This window comes from Macrobrachium nipponense, chromosome 32 (assembly GCF_015104395.2).
Source record: "Macrobrachium nipponense isolate FS-2020 chromosome 32, ASM1510439v2, whole genome shotgun sequence".
In the NCBI taxonomy this organism is placed as follows: Eukaryota; Metazoa; Arthropoda; class Malacostraca; order Decapoda; family Palaemonidae; genus Macrobrachium; species Macrobrachium nipponense.
Genome location: NC_061094.1, coordinates 17,829,773 through 17,850,517, shown reverse-complemented (window position 1 = coordinate 17,850,517; position 20,745 = coordinate 17,829,773). Strand labels below are relative to the sequence as shown.

The 20,745-nt window shown below is 43.9% G+C and overlaps 2 protein-coding genes across 2 annotated transcripts in view; both read right to left on the bottom strand.

The window, feature by feature from the left end:
• LOC135207248 (methenyltetrahydrofolate synthase domain-containing protein-like) overlaps window positions 1-20,745 on the bottom strand; it is a 420,744-nt gene that overhangs the window by 375,636 nt on the left and 24,363 nt on the right.
• The window catches only part of LOC135207247 (coiled-coil domain-containing protein 112-like), a 29,885-nt gene continuing 24,170 nt past the window's right edge, over window positions 15,031-20,745 (bottom strand). Inside the window, exon 2 of the mRNA XM_064238896.1 lies at window positions 15,031-15,102. The gene's annotated coding sequence lies outside the window, so the exon portion shown is untranslated. The remainder of the gene's footprint in view (window positions 15,103-20,745) is intronic.

Sequence of the window (20,745 nt, the reverse complement as noted above, 5' to 3'; positions counted from 1 at the left end):
GGAGAAGCAGATAATAGAGGAAGAAGAAGAAGCACCCACCCCAGAGCCTAAGGCTTTCACAAGGCAGGACTTGATAAGAGGTTTTGCAGAGTTGCAGCAAGCGTTGTCAACTTTTGAGGCTCAGGATCCCAACTTGGACAGGTTTCACTAGGGTTTTCCAGAGGCGTCATGGATTTGATGCAGTGTTACAAGGAAGATCTTGGATGAAAAGAGGTCGCTCTCTGTTCAGACTAACCTGGAGCAGTATTTTAAGAAGGTAGAGAGGCCTGCAGGAGATCCTGTACCCTCTACCTCAGCTGCCTCTGCTAATCCAGACCTCGCCTGCCCCACAATCTCCAGCACCTTCTGAATGTTCTGCTAACCCAGACTCACCTGCCCCAGTATCTCCAGCACCTTCTGTAGGTTCTGCCTCACCTAAAAGACTCACCTGCCCCAACATCTCCAGTAGTATGTTCTGCCTCACCTCAAGAATCACCTGCCTCAGCATCTCCAGTACTAGTATGTTCTGCCTCACCTCAAGAATCATCTGCCTCAGCATCTCCAGCAACTTCTGGAGGTTCTTTTTCTCTTTCACTAACCTCCCCCAGTCTCTCCAGCACCGCAGCTTCCTCTCCAGTGTGCAAGCCAATCAAGCTAATAAAAGGTAAGGAATTGTTCTCTCGTTGTTATTGATAGGTATTTACATTAAATCATGTGGTATTTTTCAATGTTCCGACTTACGCTGAAAATCGTGTTACGACGCATCGTAAGAACGGATCAACGTCGTAACTCGAGGACCCCCTGTATAGCTATATTCTCTGTTCCACCTGGCAGAAATTTTCAAAACTCGCGGCAATCGCTAGTAACCTATTAGTAGTTCAGGCAACCACCACCCGTTACCGTGGCGCTAAGCGCTAGGAACCGTCCCAATTGGGGCCAGATTTTCTCTGAACCCTGTCCCTGAGGGGAGGCGGGTGGGAATTAAATTATATATACCTGCCAGGTAAGTATACATTAAACTTTGTTTTATCATAAAAACTTCATTTTAATGTATGACACTTACCTGCAGGTATATATATAGCTGATTGACACATTTGGAGGTGGGTCAAGGACAGCAACATTCTTAGAGTATAAAAATATTATTAAAATATTATTAAAACTCCAGGTTCCTTACCTGCTAAGGTAGCTGACTTCATAGGTCCTGCCTCTAAGCCTGCTTAAACCTTAGTAGCTCTCAACAAGGAAGTGTCCTGTATGTTGAAGAAGCTAAGACTGGAACTGACAACTGGACGTGACCAATGTGTTGACAGATCCTTTACAGCCCTCTTATGCCACGGCATTCAAGCTAGTAACAGATCATTTACCTAAACTACACACACACCATCACCAGATAATACTAACACGACTGAGAAAAGTACGCATCCTTTTCTCAGACAACCAAAAAACACAAACACCATCACCTAATAAAATCAACTAGCTTACAAGAAGGTTATGGGGTAGTAACTCCTTTGCCCAATACTGTACCCGAGGACACGTATGGACCTAGCGTCTGACAATTATCGAAGGTTGTCTGAACGTCCCTCGATAATGAGACGCAAATATTGAATTAGTTCTCCAATATGTTGATTCAATAATTTCCTTGAGGGCTAAATTCTTTTTAAAAGCTAATGAAGTCGCCACTGCCCTGACTTCATGAGCCTTCACTTTCAAATACCAAAGCTCTGCTCTTCACACACCATATGAGCCTCTTTAATTAATTCTCTCATGAAGAAGGCTAGAGCGTTCTTCGTCATGAGTCTAGTGGGGTCTTTAACTGAACACCACAGAGCATCAGACCTCCCTCTGATAACTCTTGTTCTTTCTATATAACATCTCAACGCTCTCACTGGGCAGAGAACTCTTTCTTGCTCGTTACCGACCAATTCAGCTAGACCCACAACTTCAAAGGATCTTGGCCAAGGATTAGCTGGATCCTCATTCTTGGCCAAGAAACCTTCTTGGAATGAACACACTGCATTGCCGTGTCTCCATCCCACCTTCTTCGATATGGCCTGAAGCTCACTAACTCTTTTAGCAGTTGCAATGCTACTAAAAAGATAGTCTTCTTAGCAAGATCTCTCAGAGAGGATTCCTCTAACGGTTCGAATTTGCTAGAAGTTAAATACTTCAAGACCACATCCAGGTTCCACGCAGGTGGCCTGCCTTCTGATTGTTTCTTCTTCGTCCCAAACGACCTAATCAGATCTCTCAGATCTAGGTTATTCGAGATGTCTAGACCCCTGTGTCTAAACACTGAGGTTAGCATACTCTTATAACCTTTAATTGTCGAAACTGACAAGTGTAATTCCTTCCTCAAGTAAAGAAGGAAATCTGCGATTTGGGTCACAGAGGTACTGGATGAAGACACTTTCCTGTTTTTACACCACTTCCGGAAATTGTCCCACTTCGACTGATACACCGTGATTGTGGATGTTCTTCTGGCTCTAGCCACTGCACTGGCCACCTCTCTAGAATATCCCCTCGCTCTGACCAGACGTTCGATAGTCTGAACGCAGTCAGACCCAGAGCGAGGGTATTCTTGTGAAACCTGTCGAAGTGGGGTTGTCTGAGTAAATCTACTCTTAGAGGAAGAGTCCTTGGCGTATCTACCGTCCATTCCAGTACCTCTGTGAACCAACTTTGGGCCGGCCAAAACGGGGCTATTAAGGTCGTTCTCGTTCCTTTGCTCTCCCTGAACTTCTTCATCACTTTCCCCAGCACCTTGAACGGAGGAAAAGCGTACAGATCTAAGTTTGACCAATCCATCAGGAATGCATCTACCGCCACTGCTTCCTGGTCTGGAATCGGAGAGCAATATGTTAGTAACCTCTTTGTTCTGGCTGTCGCAAACAGATCCACTACCGGACGGCCCCACAACTTCCACAGGCTCTGGCAAACCTCCATGTGCAACGTCCACTCCGTCGAGAGAGAAGTTGCTCTCTCCTGCTCACAGGTCCGCACCCACGTTCTTCTCTCCTTGTATAAACCTGGTGAGTATCACGACCTTTTCCTCTTCTGCCCAAAGCAGAATTTCTTTTGCCAGATTGTAAAGGGAAAAGAATGAGTTCCCCCTTGCTTCCGAATATATGCCAGAGCCGTGGTGTTTGTCCGAGTTGACCTGCACTGTCTTGTTTCGAATCAACTCTCTGAAGTGCTTCAAAGCCAAGAAAATTGCCAACAGTTCCTTCCTGTTTATGTGCCACTTTGTTTCGTCCTTGTTCCAAAGTCCCGACACCTCTTGAAGGGCCTAATGTCGCTCCCCAACCCGCGTCCGACGCGTCGGAAAACAAGACGAGGTCTGGGTTCTTCTGCTGAAGCGACATCCTTCTTGCTAACCTGCCTGGAGTTAGCCACCACTTTAATTCCTCCTTTACTTCGGTCGGAATTAGAAACTGGAAGGAATCCGGTTGCGATTTTCTTGGCCATGAATCCCTCAGGAAAAACTGAAGAGGTCCTCATGTGCAGTCTTCCTAAAGAAATGAACCTCTCTATGGAAGAGAGTGTGCCCAGTAGACTCATCCACTCTCTTGCAGAGCATCGGTCTTTCTTTAGAAAATCCTGCACCTTCTGACTGCATTGGGCTTGCCTTTCGGGGGACGGAAAAGCCGAAAAGTCACTGCCGATATCTGAATCCCCAAATAAACTATCTGTTGTTGGGCTCCAAATGGACTTTCCCATATTCACTACCAGACCTAGGTCTTTTGCTAAGTCCAATGTTTGACTCACGTCCTCCAGACATTGACTTCTCGACTGGGATCTTATCAACCAGTCGTCCAGATCAAAGACACTCTGATCCCTCTTAAATGTAGCCATCTCGCCACATTGGACATCATCCTCGTGAATACTTGAGGGGCTGTGCAAAGGCCGAAGCATAGGGCCTTGAACTGAAAGACCCTGTCCTGAATCACAAACCTTAGATACTTCCTGCTTCCTGGATGAATCGGAATATGAAAGTATGCGTCTTGTAAGTCCAGAGTCCCGCCATCCAGTCCCCTGGACGTACCGCTGCCAGTACTGAATCGTTCGTCTCCATAGTGAACTTGGTCCTTTTCTACAAAAGATTATTCAGTTGACCTTACGTCCAGCACGGGGGTGGCCTCCAACCTCCCGAGGACTTTGCAACCAGGTTAACAGAACGGTTGTAAAATCCCGGAGATTCGTGATCCAGAACAGGTTCTATTGCTCCTTTCTCTAGCATGGAAGCTACTTGCTCCCAGAGGCCGCTTTCTTCTCTAAATCGTTGTAATTTGCCCCGAGGGCTCTCGGAGATGTTGCGAGAGGAGGTCTTTTCTTTTTCACGAAAGGAATCTTGTATCCTTCCGAGCTACGTTGACAGCCCAGGGATCTGCCTTCCATTTGTTGCCAAAGGAAACTTCCAAAAACATTGAAGTCTGGCTCCCACTGTCGTCTGGAGGACCGAGTTCTCATTCTTTAGAGGGTGGGGTCTTGGCTCCTCTTTTTCGCGGGTACTCTCTTACCCTAAAGGCGGGTCGAGCGAATGTTCTTCCTCGAAAGGCTGTTGCGACGGTCTAGTCTCCTTTGGCGTCTTCTTCACCAACTTGGTTGGTAAGAACTTCTTAACCGAAGACGAAAGAAGATCTTGAGTGGCTTTCTGCGAAAGGATAGAGCTATATCCCTAATCACCTCTGAAGGAAACAGCTGTTTCGAAAGGGGGAGAGAACAGTAACTCCGATTTTTTGAGAGTTAGAAACTCCTTTTGAGGCGAACGAACAAACACAGCGATCTCTTCTTAAGCACTCCTGCTGTGGACTAACGAAGCCAGCTCATTCGTTCCGTCTCTAAGAGCCTTATCCATGCAGGACATATGCTCTTAGCTGTTTCTAAGTCCTGCGAATCCTCTTCTCCTATGGAATTCGCTAGCGCTCCCAAAGACCAATCTAAGAAATTAAAAGACTTCGAAAGTCCTAAAAATCCCTTTAAATAGATGGTCAAATTCCGAAGACGTCCACCAGACCTTGGCCGACTGTAACGCCTGTCTGCTGAGCTGTCCCACTATATGGAGAAGTCCCCCCTGGAGGAGGGCAGGTACTCCCAGGCCTAGACTTTCTCCAGTAGCGTACCATACTCCTGATTTAGAAGCTAACTTAGCTGGTAGAAAAACAAACGAGTATTTTCCCGCTTCTTTCTTGTCCTTCATCCAGTCATTCACCCGTTGAAGGGCCTTCTTCGCCGAAATTGACATCGTCATTTTCAGGAAGGAGGACTTCTTTGGAGTCCTAGTCTTGGAAAACTGTGATAAGGGGGATAACGGCGCTGTCGGTTTAAACTCCCCCTCAAAAACAGCAATAAGACGTGAAGTCAGAACCTTATAATCTGAAGAAGGTTCTGTATTCTTTTCTTCAATTACTTCCAAACTCTCTTCTGCTGAAGAAATATCTTGCAAGTCGTCGTCGTATTGACGCTTCGTTGACGGACTAGCGTCCTGCCGCCTGCGTCCTGCGCTAGCGAGGCATCGGCGTCCTGCCGCCTCTCGATGTCTTGCCGCCTGCGTCCTGCGGCTGACCGATGCGTTCTGCGTCCTGCCGCGCTCTCGATGTCCTGCCGCCTGCGTCCTGCGTCCATCTTAGAAACGCCTGCTTCCTGTCGCCTGCGTCCTGCGTCCACCATTGGTCCCGCGTCCTGCCGTTTGCGTCCTGCTTCTTCGGAAACTACCTTCCTCCTAGCGCCAGTTCGCCCTGCGTCCTCGGCGAATGCGTCCTTGTCTTCCCTTTTAGAAGACTTAATGGGAAGGAAATCGTCCTTACGCCTCGAAGATGGTTGTTCAGTAGCATCCCAAGACTTCACCAGCACTGCCAACTTTGACTGCATTTCCCGTAAGAAATGCTTCGTACTATCCTCCTGCATGTAGACGACTAAGGATGAGGATTACGAGCTGGACTGCGACCTAAAGGAGAGCGATCCTGTACTCTACCCGACGGAGAATACGAGGGGAGGATACATAAGAAGATGATGGCGAATCTCCCATGGAAATACCATGCCGAGACGGACGTATATCACCAGTGCGTCCTGCGTCCTCTCTAGCACGAAAAATCCTTTTTCTCTTGATCGGCACTGCGTCCCCGTCTTCCGAGGATGACAACACCTCAGGACTACTCCAAGCCTCACTGTCTTGCGCCTGTCTCTCGAGAGCCGTTGACGTCCTGAACGTCCTCTTGAGTGGGCGAGACACCACTGCATACCTACGTTCTCGCTCGGAAGTCGAACCTTCCGAGGACGCACACTTCCCAGTTACGCCTTTTCTGCGGCGAACTGCAACAGCCTGGGAACTTGCAACAGGACTGTTTCGAAGGGACGCCTGACCATGGCAAAACCTCTCTCGCCTCCCTTCGACTGTCGACATGCCTTCTCCCTTGGGTCTGGGGAGCTTGACAGAGGGGTCTAGGTCTAGGAGCACAAGAGAGACGATCAGACGCCCCCTCCACTACACTTTCACTGACATCGAAAGCACTAACTTTGTCTGTAAGTCGCTGTATCTGGTCGCCCATGGACGCAAGGGCAGCGAACACTTTCACAATATTTGTATCGTTCGTCTCCTCCGATACAGCAGCGGGCGCAGGAGATACCTGGGGAGAAGGAACTACCAATTCTACATTAGAAGGAGCTGGAGAGGAAATACAATCACTCCTTTTACTCGAAGAATTTGACTTCTCACTACGAGAAACAGATCTCCTTACGCGATCTTTCTCAAGTCTCTCAACATATTTCATAAAGACCTTCCATTCCTTCTCTGATAAATTCTCACATTCAATGCATCTATTCTCCCAAGTACACACATTCTCCCTACATTTCTTACAAACGGTATGAGGGTCGACCGAAGCTTTCGGCAGTCTTACCTTACACCCCTCTTTTACACACACTCTAAACATACTTCCAGAGTCAGACATCTTAAAGAACAATCCAAAGCGAATGCCAAGCTAAAACGTTTCCGAGTACAATACCAAAATCCAAGATCAGTCAGCAACGAGAATGAAAATTCTAGCAGGGAACCACCAACAATGTTGCCGGTTCGGCTGGCAGAGAAAATCTGGCCCAATTGGGAACGGTTTCCTAGCGCTAGCGCCACGGTAACGGGGTGGTGGTTGCCTGAACTACTAATAGGTTACTAGCGATTGCCGCGAGTTTTGAAAATTTCTGCCAGGTGGAACAGAGAATATAGCTATATATATACCTGCCAGGTAAGTGTCATTCATTAAATGATATTGTTATGATACAATAAAGTTTTATACATACTTACCTGGCAGATATATACATAGCTATTACTCCGTCGTCCGACAGAAATTCGAACTTCGCGGCACACGCGGCAGGTAGGTCAGGTGATCTACCCCCCGCCGCTTGGTGGCGGGAATAGGAACCATACCCGTTTTCTAATTCATAATTTTTCTTCCAGCTGTCTCCTGAGGGGAGGCTGGAGGGCCATTAATTGTATATATCTGCCAGGTAAGTATGTATAAAACTTTATTGTATCATAACAATATCATTTTTATACATTCAACTTACCTGTCAGATATATACATAGCTGATTCACACCATTGGTGGAGGGTAAAAGACAGCTATTACTGAATAGACAGGTAAACAACATACGTTGTAGGTAATAAATAAATAAAACCTTGGTTCCTATGTGTTTAGACGAAGGGTCGACTTCCTAGCTATTGCTAGTAGTCTGCTTCGTCTCAAGAGCCTCAGCGAGGATGTGACCTATGGCTAAGAGTTCTTGTAGATCTGTCAATGGGGTCTTATCCACTTACTTGACAGAATCTAGTGGTCATTTGTCAATGGGGTCTTATCCACTTACATGACAATACACCAATGCCTATTGGCATAATTTAAGGAGCACAACACCGATCCCGATCACCTGATCCTAACACGAGGGTTTGTGCTTAATTTGAAAAGAGCTATCCCCAAACTCATTTCAAATAACCTCAGAAAATAATACACTTATGTTAAAATTAAAAAAAAAATTTTAATTTACTAGTTAAGGATCAGTGTCGGCTCCCTATCCCAGCAACGCATCCGTGGACACGTATAACAAAGAGAGAAGGATCTCTCATAGGCCCACTTGATCTCCTTCGTGCAAAGAGAAGTCAACACAGAGTTGCATCTCCCGTTATTACAGCTAATATGACTCTCACGACATATTGTTATGGAAAGAACAAGAATTGTTAAAAGCTCGCACTTCAAGCGCTTTTAATTCTTAGCTGTTTGAAGGAAACATCAAGTTACTCAAGAAGTGCTTTAGAGATTCCACTCTTCCAAAGAAGACCAGGGCTTTCTTTGCAACAGATCTCTTCTGGATGAAGTCCAGAGCCTGGCTTGCGCCTGGCTGGCGCCTCGCGCCTGCCTGGCGCCTGGCCCCTGGCTGGCGCCTCGCGCCTGCCTGGCGCCTCGCCCCTGGCTGGCGCCTCGCGCCTGCCTGGTGCTTCGCGCCTGCCTGGCGTCTCGCGCCTGCCTGGCGTCTCGCGCCTGGCTGGCGCCTCACTCGCGCCTGGCGTCTTAGCTGGAGATTCGCGCCTAGAGCTTGGCTTGCGCCTGGCTGGCTGCTCGCGCCTGGCTGGCGCCTCGTGCCTGGCTGGCTCTTTGTGCCTGCCTGGCGCCTCGCGCCTGCCTGGAGCTTCGCGCCTGGCTGGCGTCTAGCGCCCGGTTGGAGTGACGCCTTGCGCCTGCCTGGAGCTTCGCGGCTGGCTGGTACCTCGCGCCTGCTTGGCGCCTCACTCCTGCCTGGCGCCTCGCGCCTGGTTGGCTCCTCCCCACTTGCCGGAGCTTCGAGCTTGGTAGAGTCTCGAGGATGTCTGGCAATGTCCACATCGGACACTCTTATCTGTCCTATATGTTCGCATCTAGCGCATCTGTGTCAGGTTGTAGGCCCGGTCTTTCTCCTCATCAGACAATGACAGTGTTCTTTAGGCTGTCTGCAGGTTTCTTCTTCCTTGCTGACTGCGTCAGAAGGTCTTGAGTCGCCTTCTCAGTTAATGAACGAGAAATGTCCTTCACTAACTGAGAAGGGAACAAAAAGTCTGACAAAGGCGAGTACAGAAGCGCTGCCCTCTGAGCGTGGGAGACCGCTTTGGTTAAAAAGGCACTATATACTGTCCTCTTTTTAAGAAGACCTGCTCCAAATAAAGAGGAGATCTCAACCGAGCCATCCTGAACCGCTTTGTCTATACAAGACGAAATACACAGAAGGACTTCCCTGGTTCGAGTCCTCAGAATCATGGGCTTTCTTGGACATCACCCCCAAGGACCAATCTAAGAAGTTGAAAACTTCCAATACATGAAAGAGTCCCTTGAGGAGATGGTCCAGTTCTGAAATGCCCCAAGTTATACGGGCAGAGTTCAAACCTTGTCTACGTGAAGCGTCAACTAAGGTCGAAAAGTCCGCTTCTGACGTAGACGGAAGAGAAATACCCATATTCTCTCCCGTCTGACACCAAATGCCTCTTTTACCAGCTAGTCTCGCTGGAGGCATGCAGAAGACCGTTCTAACTAACTCCTTCTTCGACTTCATCCAAGAGTCTAAAGACTGAAGAGCCCTCTTCATCGAAATGGCTGGCTTCATTCTAAGAAAAGACGAAGATTTCTTTGTCTTTGCACTCGACAAAAGAGAGCGCGGAGAAGGAGGAGAGGCAGGAGTCAAGTCGTCTCCATACTCCTCTAGAAGCCAGGCTGTCAAAACTTTATAGTTCGACAGTCCTTCTCTTCCTTGATACTGCTCCTCCGAGTTTACTTCTAATTCTCGGTCTAGATGAGTCTCCGCTGCTAATTCAGTACGTCTTTCCTCTGGAGGAGACAAACTCCTAATAGGAGAGGGTCTAAGGGAATGATATTCCTTCCTCTTCCCCGCTTTAATAGTCCTGGAAGGCGCCAACAGCCCAGGCTTCTCTCCATAAATGGATGACGCTTCCCGCTTGGATGACGCTTCTAGTCCGCCAAGCGTCCTGGCTGACGCCTCCCGCTTGTGTGGCTGCTGACGTCTGGATGACGCCTCGCGCCTGGAAGACGCTTCGCTCTCAAAAGGCGTCCTAACTGGCGCCAAATTTTTTGGTTGGAGCCTCGCGTCTAAAAGCAGCTTTAAATGACGCTTCATGTCTTGACGACGTCTCACGTCTCTCTCGCGTTACGTGTCTTCCGTAAGATTCTCCCGATCTCGCTCTCGAAACCGAAGCCTCTGCGATATGTTTGGAAGCTTCACGTCTGCATGACGCCTCTCGCTTCGCAGGGGAGAGGACGAGACTTCTTGATTGGAAGCGCAACGTCCTTCCTACGAGGCGCTAACACTCCCACCAAAGAGGCCAGTTGCTCTTGTACTGCCAAGATAATCTTCCTTGAAGCTTTTCCCCCGTCATCTTCAATCGGGGGAGAAGTAGGAAAAGGAAGCAGTCTATAGGAAGCCTGTTCGTCTTTCTACCTTACTGAGAGATCTATGAAGAAGACTTCCGCAGGTTCTCACACTTTTTCCAATAATGTTAAACATGTTAACAGTTATTACGTCGATCGAGAAGGATCTCTTTGTTAACGCGAATAGGAGCGAAAAAAAAAAAAAAAAAAAAAAGAGATTCTCGATGCTCTTTGCGATATGAGAGTCGTGGAATTGACCTAAGTGATTAAATGGGTAACGAAATCAGGAACGAATTTTGCCGTTACCGAGCTTGGTGTCCGAGAGGCTACTGGAATCTTAGGTTAATAACTCGCTAAAACGAGAAAATCTTGGATGGTGCTCTTGGCTCACTGCGCCAGGCTGGCGCTTCTGGCGCAAATTTGCGCCAGGCTGGCGCTTCTGGCGCAAATTTTGCGCCAGGCTGGCGCTTCTGGAGCATTGCGCCAGACTGGCGCTTTCTTCTAATTCTTTTTATGTTATGTGCCAGAACACTTGTGCCTTTATGGTACCCGACATCCTTTCACATGTTAATTCCGTTCTTAGTAGGAAAAAGCTTTATATACGTAGTATAGTCCATTCAGGGAAACAAGTTCTGCCCCAAAGAGAATGTTTCCCATCCGACTCATCCATCTTCTGAGCAGGTACTCTAATAAGCTATGCTTTCGTAAGCCTGAGAGCATTACATAATATAATGTTCTGCTGCGATAGAATCCTTTAATAATGTTACCTACGGTAAACAGCATTGAAAGGTTGTACTATCTCTCTTATTGAAAGCTTCTTAGCAAAAGGCATACAATATTTATTTATGTTAGCTTAACTATCCCCTCAATCCGAGGTTAAGACCGCGATTGTAGGGGAGAGATACGGAAGTTATTCCATCCCGCAGGAGAGAGAGATACACCCGACCGCTCATGACTGACACCTACATGGTACTGACAGTCACAGGCGTAGGCGTACTGCGTTGGTCTCAGGCTCTCAGCGAAAGCAGTCCTCAATCAATTCTAACATTTACTACACGTTATTATGAATAAATATTAAAATTTTCCTTCTTGCAAACTATGTGAGTGTCTACCGAAAAGTTCGGTAGTTACACGTAAACAATTCTTCGAAATTTTCGAAGCCAAAGTTATAAAAACAAATTAATATGCGTATGCCGAACCAAAGATCCAGTACTTCCCTGCAAAAGATAGCCCAGTAGATCGATGGCAATGAAATCCAAAAATCAAGTCAGGAGGAACTGCAAACGTTGTTTACATTCCAGCGACAGAAAAATTATGAATTAGAAAACGGGTATGGTTCCTATTCCCGCCACCCAGCGGCGAGGGGGTAGATCACCTGACCTACCTGCCGCGTGTGCCGCGAAGTTCGAATTTCTGTCGGACGACGGAGTAATAGCTATGTATATATCTGCCAGGTAAGTTGAATGTATAAAAATATGATTTATAGTAATAAGGATATTCCTCTTGCATCCAAGGGCACTGCCCTCCGAAATGAGAAGAGATCCCTCAAACACCAACACCACACGGCCCCTCTTCTATCTTCGTCTGATAGTTAGCGAAAGGACAAAGGAGAAGAGGAAATACCAGGAGAAAACAAAGAACAAACCTCCGAAGTTCCTCTCAGTAATTTCCAAAGCATAAGCTCAAATTTCAGATGAATAAATGTCTCGTCCTAACGTTAAAGGGTCCTAACGTTAAAGGGCAAAAATGTAAAGTAATAAAGATGTTGGCACACTCTTGCCGCCGATCCTAAACACAAAGTAGAAAGGCGGCTATCAAGGCAATCAGAAAAAGTGGGTTTGCACATTAATTATTAAAGTAAATTCATTATTAATATCAAATACCATATATACATATTTATTCAAAAAAACAAATTAAAGATCCCACAGGGAAAACTGTAATCAACGGCTAGTCAGCAAGACGGCCGAAAGTAAAGTGGAGTGTTTACATCCGGGCAGGCGGGCCTAGCCGCCTACCAGATGGTAGTTACTGCCTAACCAACTTGTTCAAGAATTTAACGGCCGTAATTACAGCCTACGCTGAAAGTAATTCCTTATGAGTAAAGGACCGAGGGTTTGTATATCATGTAGGAACAAATAAACACCTTTGCAGGATTTTGCAGTGATTCTGGAGGATCACCATCCAAAGTGCCACTGGAGCAGCTGCTGAAGCAGCAGGAATCCAGAGCAGCTGGAACAGAAGATCCTGACACCACAGCAGCAGGCACGGATGGAATAGGATAGAAGGCTACAGAAAGGAGGTCCAAAAAGAGATGTTGCTCTGGGAGGATGCTTGTAAGTCGCCTGGGGAGAGAAGACCACGTACCTTGGAGGTGGAGGGGGCAGGAATGGATCAGTCCTCGACACATGTGGCACGGGCGACACTACCACAGGTGTTACGGTGGTCACGTGTTGCGTGTATACAAGATGAGGAAGTACCGCATACCAAGGTACAGACAAGGTTGTTGTCATTCCCACAACAGTACCATGAGTCACAGGGGCAGATGAGATAAGGTCCACCAGCCCCTGGAGCGAAGGGATATTAGGCAGCCCCAGCTTCACCCAAGCCTGCTGCAAGTTCCCAACTGCGGAGGAGGCAGCCATACTTAAGGGCGCAAAAGTCGGGTTAGTAGAAAGAACCCCTACTCGCCTCGAGGGGGAAAACTCCCTCGGAGTGAGCAGAGGCCTTAGAGTACATCTCTGAGTCGCCAACCCTACCCCGCTCTTCTACACTTGATGAGTCAACCAAGGAAGTGAGGGCGAAATTACCCCCGAAGGGGTAACAGCAAATTGAGGAAGCTTATGAGGAGGGAGAAAGGACGATGGAGGATAGACCACCAATGGAGTCACCGGAGGCGTGTAACCCTCCAACGAAACCTTAAGTCTTCCCCCGAGATTGCTTCCTCCCCTCATACCTTCCCCACTGCTCTGCCAACCAGGAAACAAGTATCATAGGTATTATCCATATTACACTCATGCCCTCAGCACTTCACGCAAAGGGCATGAAGATCAATCTCCACTTTAGAGCAGGAGCTACCACACTTTCCGCCGCCACTCCAGGACAAATGTGCTGAGAAAGTGGGAATGTTTAGGTTTATACAATTCCTGGGTTTGCATGTTTGTGATAACAAAAAATAAACAAGGCAAACAAATCACACAAACACAAACAAGGAAAATCCTCACGAAAGAATTGAAAAAATCTCCTAACGATTACAATTGGGCAGAGAGCGAAAGCATCTGTTCATCACAGCAGCCGAAAGCTAAGTGCAATGTTTACACTCAGTCAGGCAGGACTCCTGACTATCAGACAAGCAGTTACTGCCTAACTACCTTGTTAATCTTCTATGACCGATTATTTCCAGCCTATGCTGAAAGTAATTCCTCATGTAAAGGACTGATTTGTGTAACGTGTAAGAACAAAAGCAAAGTCTAGTTCTTTATCCACAATCAAGAAAGAACCTTACACTATCTAACTATCTAATTGTTTGCCAAACTGGCTAATACAAGAAAGAGTACTTCACCAATAGCGATGACACACTAAGAAAAATGTCCAAGAAATTACAGGAATAACTGCATCTGACAACCACAGCCATCAACAGGTAGAAACAAACTGAGCTCTTTGCCAAGATGTTCCTCTCTCTTGCCCCAAAAGTTGGCAGGGCGTTGTTACCTAGCCAAAACAAAACAGAAAATTTTCGCGACCTGCGAATTTCGAGATTTTAACTGCTGGCAATTAGCGCAACCAGTGAATCTAGGGATTTTAACTGCCGGCAAGTGAAACTCTCAGCTATATAATTACACTGGGTAAGTTACATAATTAAAAATATGGTTTACACCCTCATCCTGTTCTAACTTCTCAATATGCTTTCCCTGAACTGAAAAGGGAGTGGTAGGAAGTCTCAATAGTACTAGCTTCTGAGTATTAGCTAAAGCATTAGCAGAGGAAAGAGCCATTGACTGAGTAAGGAAAACTAAAGACGAAGGACCTAGAGAAGGGGAGAAATGAGTGGTTTATGAGCTAATTATTTGCTTTTAAAGTCTATCTACTTACTTCCTTTCCTATATCTAACGAACACAAGTAAAGTCCTTCAAAAATCCATAAATTCCACAATTTACGTGCAAGCTAAAACAAAGTGTCTATCTACCTAAAAAAATCAACATCCTTCTAACACAATAACCATTCCTACAGAACCTGACACTCTTAGCCTTGATTTCAATGGAAGGCATCCTAGGGAATTTCTTAGCCTTGATTTCAGTGGAAGGCATCCTAAGAAAAGTAAATGTATAGTACCTTGAAAGCACTTAGCAAACATACAAGATCATGAAATGGTGGCAAGGAAAATTCTGTCAAGGGTTAAAACATTCAAAACACACCTGGAGAACAAGTATACTGGACAATTATTCATATGAAAGCTGTTTTGCCTACAAAAGCAGAGATATAAGCTATCTTGATCCATCCCAATTACTCTTTTTTATACTCTGAAGATAAATTTACACTGAACAACTCTTCAAATAAAAATGAAGGCTAATAACAAGTTAGAAAGCTTTGCAATACGATAAAATTATGTGCACTTCGCAAATCACAATAATATAACCATCAATATAGGACCAAAAAACTTACTTGTTGTGTCAGCCACCTCAATGCCCGCTTTGGACAACATGATTAGCTGCAAGATCCTCTCTGCAACTCACTCTGAGGAAAAGATAAAGATCATTACTTAAGATTTATAAAGCAGATTTGATATACTATTCATGTAACAATTTATTCATTCTTTTACAAAGTCCAACGCATTCTAACCATCAGTAAGACACTGTAATATCAAGGAACTTTAATGTTAGGAACAAATTCTGGAATCAATGAAAGGTATGACTAACATATTTTGACGTATGTATGCTAAACTGTATGTATACTATAGCTTAGTATGGAATAATAATACAGGGTTCCATTCTCTGTGGGGTGCTGATAAGCAAAAACCACCATTAACTGAAACTCAGCACCGATATCCTGTTAATGGAGCCGATAACCAGTTAATGGCGCCTCTATTAGGTATGTTATGGTGCCATAACTCTATCAATACATAACTGGAACTCAGTGCGTTATGGCGGCATAAATCGATTCTATGATACTAGACAAGCCCCATAGAATCGGATCAACATTAAAAGAGTCTGTCAATAACTGGGGACTGCCCGTATGTGAATACTTAATTTAGTATTTACTTTTCAAAGACTTAACTCTCAATTGGTGACATCAGTTAACAGGGTTTCAATTAACAGTATTTCAGTTTTACAACACTTGGCTAACACTGTAGTTGACCAGATTTTTGGGCTGGTAATAGATTTTTGGCGTCAGTAAGAAGTTTATTGGCATCTGTCAGAGGTTTAACAGCATCAGTAAGCAATTTTTGGGACTGGCAAGTGGTTTATCGGTAAGCGGTTTATTGGCGCCGATTTGCACTTACGGAATTGTAAAAGTCATTTACTATCATAATTACTATGATGTTCTAGTTATCAATGATTTTCAGTTATCAGCACTTGGCAGGAATGTACCCCGCCATTAATTGGGAACTACCTATTCAGGGGATGCCCCGTATTTGTGTTCTCAAGATTCATGGACTCACTTATTCACGGGTTTCTCTATAGACCATAGTACCCATTACTCACTGGAAATTTGCCTTTTCGCAGCATTTTTCACTGAGAAATATTCACTAATTACTGTATTTTCATGTCAATTTTATAACTAAATGTACTTTATATGATAAAAATCTTAATATATTTAGGTACAGTTGACACCCATTATTCGCTGTATTTTTCACTATTTTTCACAGAGAAACATTCACAAATAACTGTATCTTGTGATGAAACTATTAAAACGCTCAATTATAAGCATTTTAGAATTTTGTTTTAGTTTTAATTATCAAAAAACTAAATTTTTATAATAAAATTATATTTTGTATATACTTACCCAGTAAATATATACTAAGAGTTTCTACTCAATGGCAGCCTAAATTCAAATTTTGTGCGTAGCGCTTCGATGGCTCAGTGTAGATTTACAGTGCCGTCCACCTACAGCAATACTAGAAACAACTTGGCTAGTCACATCATTCTGTTTTATGCATAATGTCCATCAGAGAGGAGGCAGGCGGGCTCTAATCATATAATTACTGGATAAGTATATACAAAATTTAATTTTATTATAAAATTATCAAATCATTCTTGTATATGCGACTTACCCAGTAATTATACAGTGGACCCCCGTATTCGCGTTCTCCGGATTCGCGGACTCACACATTTGCAGATTTCTCTCGGGAACGTTTCCCCGCATTATTCGCGGAAAACTCGCATATTCACGGTATTTTTCTATGAGAAATATCCACAAATTCATGGTTTTTTTATCGATTTTATCATAAAATGCACTTTGTGATAAAACTATTAAAAAAACCAAGTATAAAAGTTTTTAGTGGGTTTTTCTTGAGTTTTAACTAACAAAATAGGCTGTTTTCAGCATTATTATAGGGGTTCCAACTATTCGTGGGTTCTAACTATTCACTGGGGGGTCTGGTAAGTATCCCTTACGAATACGGGGGGATCACCGTATAGCTGATTCCACACTGAATGGAGGTGGGATCATGGACATATTCAACTGCAAAACATCAAATCATGTAATGAATTTGAAATAGAAAAGAAAAGTTGCTAGCACTGGAAAAAGAATGCTTGTTCATTCCTATGAATTAAGAGAGCTATGCAGAATAGTACTGTCTCTGGTTGGTGTTCATCTTAACTCGTAGTAGTGTGGCAGTAAAGCCAAGGGTCACCTCCTACTTAAGGGGAACTTTGCAGCGAGGGGAATGCTCCTATGGCTAGCACAGTAAGATAGGTGCCCACCCTTGCCCAAGGTGCAGCACCAGAATAAAACAACCTGAAAACACTGAAACCTACACTGAAATAACATGACCCATCCACCGAGAGTGGTGGGTGCTAAAGGTACATTGTACCAACCTGGGCTCTCCGAACTCAGCGCCTTACTGAAAAGGTGAAGAGATAATAGGAGAACATCCTATGCTTCCTTCCATGATGTCATGTCAGTCACTAACAATGGTCTTGAGGTATTCAAAAATTTTGACCTACTCTTTTTTTTTTTTTTTTTTTTTTTTTTTTTTTAAAAGCTTACATAAAAAAGAAAACAAATATGGTAAACAAAGATTGTTTATGCATCCGGTAGATTGATAGCAGAATGGGCTTAAAGAGCAACAAATGACTGATAACTAAGGAGGAAAAGGCTGTTCTTATATCCTTAGTTTTGTTCCAAACAAGGCCAAAAAACAATCCACAACATTGTGTCTCAAAAATGAAGTCCATATAAAATGGAAGGCCCAAGTTTAGACAGAGGAAGAGATGAGTTCTAACCATCACCTCCTAAGGTATGAATAGTTCTCTGATTCTGTTGCAATGAAGGCTGAAAGTCTTTAGTCGTGTAAACAAACAGGAGTGTATGCTTGACGAACCACTTCTAGTCACTGCGAAGGTTGGTTCACGGAGTAACTCTTCTGTTTACCCTGGAAGCAGAGTTATAAGGGCTAAGTCTTCTAACGTTCACTCCAAATCACGGTTAATAACTAGTAGTTGAACACTTTTACGAATTAAGAGAAAATAGAAGAGAAAAACCACTGCATTTGTCTGAACAATCATTCTGAATCATCGCAGTGGTCTATGGGTTAATTGGGCCGAAGCGGACGACCAAGAGACTTCTGTTGTAATGTGGGGTAATCAGAAAGACAATATTGAATCTAATGAGACATAACTGATGATTCTCACAATGGTAATTGAGGAACCCAAACAGGAAGCATAAGCAAGAATCTAAAGCCATCCAGACATAAGTCTGTGACGGTCGGGCAGAGAGATTCGAGTAAGGTGTTAAGGGGGCTGGCCGGCTAATGCCATTTTTTAAGGACAGGACTTTCATATTCATACCACTTAACAATGTGACTAGAGACATCTCCAAACCGCATATGATTTTCACCTCTGACCTTTGGTTTTGATGCCAGGGCAATTTATCCCGAAAATAACCAATTTTCGAATTCTATCTCGTCCCTTGATATTTAATATTAAGAACTGGGATTACTACCATATATAGACCTGATGTAGACCTCTAATCAAATGAGGAGTTTTTTTTCTAAAAGTACGTAATTACTTTGCTAGATATGAATTTTTCATTATGGTAAAAAAATAAACCCTATAAATCTGCAAAAAAAAAAAAAATTATAAGCAAAAAGACAAAACAAAAATTGGAAAAAGGGGCTTGATTTGATTGTTCTATAATGTCTTTCTGAGTTATATACCAAATTTCAATGGTATAGCTTTAAAACTAAGTAAGAAGATAAATTTTGAAGGTCAATAAGTATAGTTTTGAGATACGGCCGTTCAAAGTTTTCCTTCGTATTTTTATTAAGACAATGTTAATAAAATAACGATTATTATGAATGTATATTACTTTTTCGTGTATTAATAAACCAAAACTATGTTATTTATCATAACTTAATCATAAATGATGATCCCTTTGCTCATATATTGTAGCCTGGGGCACTGCATATGGCAAGACGGGGCAATCCTTCCTACGCAACTCTCTCTCCTTCACTAACTCGGCTTATTATAGCGAATTTTCTTCTTCTGTATGTTAGCGAGATGTTTTCCTTGTATTTTCCTCTTTGGCATGATGAAATTCTTGCCGAAACAAAGATAAACAAACGTAAATGCATGAGAATATCAGAGGTGAAACTCGAAGGTGTACTCTCTTTTTACAAAGACAATGTTAATAAATCATGATTATTGTGAATTTTATATTCCTTTTTGGGCATAAATAAACCAAAACTATGTTATTTATCATAAATGAGGATCTCTTTGCTCAAAGATCGTAGCCTGGGATACAGTGTGACGCGGGGGCGTTACTTACTATGCAACCCTCCCTGTCTCTCCACTAACTACGCTAATATTGCCTATATTGATATGCTGTAATCATATTAGAGCGAATTTTCTTCGTCTGTATGTTAGCGAGATGTTTTGCTTGTCTTTTCATCATTGGCATGACGAAATTTTTGCCGAAACAAAGATAAACATACGTAAAAACAAGCGAATGTCAGAGGTGAAGCTCGAACGTGTAGACTACTTGTGGTTTGTGCTCGCACTGAATCATGTTGGTACTTGGTAGCTAGAATCATGGAATCTCTACAGATGCCATTGATCATAATTTCCTTGACAACAATTATCAAAATTTACGATAACAGAAGAAGTATTGCATTTTCTTGTACGGATCAATGTTTTTGGCTTATCGAGTTACATTTACTAATTACCCTGTAACTACGAAAGTAAGAGGAATTTTGAAGAAATATTTTTCATACGTATTTTCAATTGTCATATGAAGCTCCATGAATTTTTTCGTGACTGTATTTTTCGCCCTATACCCCCATATATTAGGGTTCCGGCCGGCCCCCTTAACCCTCGACAGAGGATAAACAATACTAGGATGAACAAGATCTCAGTGAGAAGGCACTCACTCGACTCTGTAGGCATGTGTTTGTCTTATAGAGCTATCGAGTGCACAACAGATACACTCAAGTAACTACATGTTAATCGAAACACGAGAGGAAGCAACCCTCTTGTTCAGTGATAATGCCAACCCTGTGGTGTTGTTGTCAAACAAAACCACTAGGATAGACGTCTCAATGTCCAAACCGGACAATTTTTTTTTTTTTTTGGGGGGGGGGGGGCACAAAAGTCTGTCCTAAGTTTCAGTTTAGTTATGAGTAGTTACATGCAGCTCTGGTTACGAGAAGGCACGATTTGTCTCGGTCACTCCCTAGAGGGACTAACTTACCGGTGTGCATTTATTACTCGGACGGTGCTACTGATAAGACACCTGTTGCAAGAATATACAAGTATATTCGTAGGATACTGCTGATCAAACGCCAGCCTAATTCTTCTTCGCTTCGAAAGAGAAAAAGAATAAGGGCTGGAGGCAGATAGCCTTTATTCTCTAATGAAGAAAGCGAACAAGAGCTACCCCAAAGGACTGTTTCTACGGCGACAACAGGACACCGCAAGATGACTAGTCCATGCCAAACTGGTTGTTCCCAAAATGGGAACACATGAGAGGTGGATCTCGAACTACTTAGTGATAGCCATCCCAATCAAATAAACGTACGTCAGGTGATCTAAGATAGAACCAGGAACATAGGCCTGTTGTTAAGGTAGTATGGGGAAGTATATCTGTAGTTTTCCATTTTGAGAGAGAGAGAGAGAGAGAGAGAGACGAGAGAGCAGAGAGAGAGAGAGAGAGAGAGAT